This window comes from Colius striatus, chromosome Z, assembly GCF_028858725.1.
Source record: "Colius striatus isolate bColStr4 chromosome Z, bColStr4.1.hap1, whole genome shotgun sequence".
NCBI lineage: Eukaryota > Metazoa > Chordata > Aves > Coliiformes > Coliidae > Colius > Colius striatus.
In genome coordinates, this window is record NC_084790.1 from 40,705,444 (window position 1) to 40,709,556 (window position 4,113).

Consider the following 4,113-nt stretch of genomic DNA (forward strand, 5'->3'; position numbering starts at 1 on the left):
CAGGACAGCTGACCCAGATCAACCACAAGAATATTATATCCCATGTAGAATCCTTCTCACCAATAGAAGCCCAGGGAAAGAAGGAAGGGAGACTTTTGTAGTTATGGCATTTGTCTCCCCAGTCAGCTGTTATGCATACTGAGGCCCTGCTTCCCAGGAAGTGCTTGAACGTGTCTGGCAAGGGCAAGACATGAATTAATTCCTTTTTTCCCCCCCCTTCCTTGTATACACAGCTTTTGCTTCCCCTATTAAAGTGTCACTGTCTTGATCCAAGAGTCTTTTTGCCTTCTATTTCCTCTCTGTCTCACAGGAGAGTGGAGTGAGTGGGCAGCTGTAAGGCTATTTGGTTGTTGGCCAAAGTCAAACCACCCCCACAGCTGGCTACTTACCAACATGAAAAATGAAGACTTTTGAGAGAGGTACCCTTAATACAGTTCTTTTTCTAATAGGAAAGATAATTGAAGAAAAGAAAATCAATAGCATTTCAACTGTCTCTTATCAAATGATGTAGCACTTGTCTTCATATAAAAGAACATGCAAAGTATAAAGTGAATATGGGTGAAGAGCCATATTTACATTAGAAACAAAACTGATTGCTTGATAAGGCATATAAATGATTACTAGATGGTATTCGCCACTGGGGAGAAAAAAAAAAGTTAAAAATGGGCACACTGTACCTTGACTCCTCTCAATCTCAAATGTCTTAGTCCTGTGTGGTGATAGACACAAGTCTTGAAACAAACAAAACAATATTATGGAATTCTACTATAATTACTGCAGCATAAGAAAAAAACAAAAAAAATCAACAGGTGTCTATTGGTAGCCCTCAGCAGATCACCAAGAAACAGCATGAGAGTATGGCAAAGGATACAGTGACATGCTTCAGTGATATCTGCCACAATCTGAACCACCCTTGGGTTAGATAGTCTTTGAGACAAAGGACTAATCAGTACTTGATACTATATGACTTTTCATTTGTGAATTTACATAGCTGCTTTTTAAGCTTGCCTAAACTTTTGATATTCAGAATGAGCTGCAGCAGTTCTCAGCTTAAAGACAACGCATGGGAAAATTATCATCTAACAATACGTACATAAACCAGCTATTGTTTTGCATCTCTCAGCTTTTGTTACATGTCACTTAATTTTCTTTAAAATGTTACTCTTCTACAATTCTGAAAAGTCATTTTCAGGTTCATATTTAAGAACTATAAGCAAGCTGTCTCATCTCACTAGGTATCCTGTTTGCTTTTTATTAATAGGTTGCACAACATGGATCTTGACCCTCATTAAACTGTGAAAGCTGAGTATTATCTGTGTTCCTTTGTTTCTTTTTAAAGGAAATATTGATCTACAATAGGTCTATTGCCTTTTTACCTCCTAGTCTTTTCAGACAATGGGACCTGGTCAAACTTTTATTTAAATTTCTAGAACACAATTTCACTTTGTCCAGGCACTCATTGTTTCCCTCAAAGAACTCCTACAGATCTGTGTGGTGACTTCCACCCTTCCGTTGACTCTTTCCTATTGTATCATTTACACTCATGTCTGTTGATTTTGTTCTTTAGTGATGTACAAATCAATTTATGCTTGAAGACCTGTCTACCACATGAATAATTCTTTTAAGACACTTTCCAAGCTTTAGTAACAAGCAGGACAGACTCCAATCTGGACAACAGGTTTTGCCGTATCTCCCTCTTGTATCTCAGGGACAGATGCAATGCCCACGTCTTACCTGCTTTATTCATTCCTGCATTCCTGAGCTTGCCTGGTAAAGGGAAGAAAAACTTTATTCTAAAGGAAATGTACTTGAATTCACCACCAATCTTGGCTTATGCCATTCATCTCCTTAGGAATTTATCAAACATCTTCCAGTACTTCGGCAAGTATCTTTGCCACTGCCTGTTCTCTCATGCTCTCTCACTTCAGCCCCTCTTCCCACATACAACATCTGAAGGACAGTGTTCATTTTCCTGTCTTTTCCTGCAGGTTATGCTCTCTGGCACGTCTTACCTATCTGCTGAGGCAACAGTTAGCAGGACAGTGCAGTTGTAGCACGGTTCAGACCTGCTGTGACAGATCAGCATCACAAAACACACTTTCCACATACTTTTTGGGGAAACAGGTCACTAGAGGACAAACCCAAAGACACGTCATCCAGCTTTCATACGGGGTACCTGTGATCTTGCAAAAGCATACATGAACTCTCTCTGGATTCAAAGGAAATGCACTGTTTGTTTTCTCAACATACGTCTTACAACTATAACCTTAGAAAACCTCATTTGGATGCAGGAGGACAGCTTTTGCTCATGTACTGTGTGACTCTCACCCAAAAAATGTTCTGTCTACAGATGTGAAAGAAAATTTACAAGCCTCATTGTTCAAATTTGCTTATCCACTTCATCAAGTAGTAAATTTTCATGTCTTCTGCAGTAAAATCCTGCACAGCATCTAGTAGCAAACTTTCCCTTCTCTATAAAGCCACACTTCTTTCCCTTCTCCCTCATCTTCTATAACCTTCTCTGCAGGCAGGCTTTCCTTCATATGCAGAAGAACCAATGCCCTCAAGTAGCCCACAAATAACATGGCATAACACCCATGATCCTGCTGAATGAACAATGAGCATGTCATCCTTTATTAGGTCTGAAGTACTTCATTATCATACAAGCTGAAACAGCAGCAGTTCCTTCTGACAGTCTAAGTGAGAGCTGAGGATAATGCAGGTGCTTACCTATCCAGTAATCCAAAGGCTAATGTATTTTAAGATGTTGGACATGATCACCAGCTTCTCATCCACAGAAGCAGGACAACAAAAAGGATTAAACAACAATCATTAAAAAGGCTACTGCTATTATTTACACTGTAGAGACAATTTCTTTGCACTCCATTTTCTGTGTTTGAACTGTCAACTTTTTTTAAAAACAGTATTGTTCTAAAGATTTCTTTGTTTTTCAGGAGAAGACTCAATGACCATCAACAAAGGATATAAATCTTCTCATTCCTGTGTTCGAAGAAGTCCAAGCTTTGCCGCCCTCTCTATTGTAAATCAATCTCTCTTCTACATATTGCCTTCTAAATTTCTATGGCAGTTTTTTCTTTGTTAAGATAGTAGATAATCATGTAATTACAAACATACAGCTTTCACTCTTCTTCTATTGCAATACGTCATCCTCCAAGTATACTGGCTGCACATCCTACATGTGCTTAAGATGTGATTGTTTCGCAGTAGAAGTTAGCTACTGATATTTTTGCCCAGACTGATAATTTCTGTACCAGAAATTCCAAGTGGCAGAAATATAGCTAATGGTACTCTACCATCTATGAAAGGTCTGCCTGCCTATCCTAGTCGGCTGTGCTGGGGGAAACAGATGCTTATAAACATTTAAAACCACTGCAAAAAAAGAGACTGAATGTATAGTTACTGCTGTGGTTTAATTATTTAATCTCATTTAAACTCTTCAGGCAAACAGCGCAAGGACAAGATGTGCTACTTAATACAGTAGAGAAGACACTAGTATGTACCAAGAAACTGTCCTATTGCATCTGTTTCTGATCATAGCAGAAGGAACCTAGTAAAATGTCCTCCAAAATGTTACCTGACAGAAAATTGAGAGAAAACAGCTTGGAAATTGAAATGCATCCCAGGTGCAGAGATTTGTGTTCATAAGACCACCAACACCTTTTTCAGTAAGTTTTGGTACCTTTTGCTTTATACAAAATTAATGCTTTCCAGATGCTGAGATTGACCTTGCTTAACTTCACATCTCATTTAGGCTGCTATTTACTACCAGAAGATAAGACTTCCCACCATCCTCTCTTAAAATGAAAAAGGGGATAGATTCCTAACTTAAATGTCCAACTTAGAATGGATGAATCTAGGCCAGATGCAACATCTGCATTTAAAAGGGAATTATTTGGACATTGTTCCATCATTTAGCAATTTCTACCTAGAAGGTTATAAGATATAAGGCAATTTGGTAATCAAGCAAATGGGCAGTTTAGGTCTAAGTGAGTATGGCCAGACAGAAAGAAGTGAGAGACAGATTGACTTTGTTTCTCTAAGACACCAGGCATAAGTTCACTCTCTGCTTTATGGATTCCTCATGGTTAAATT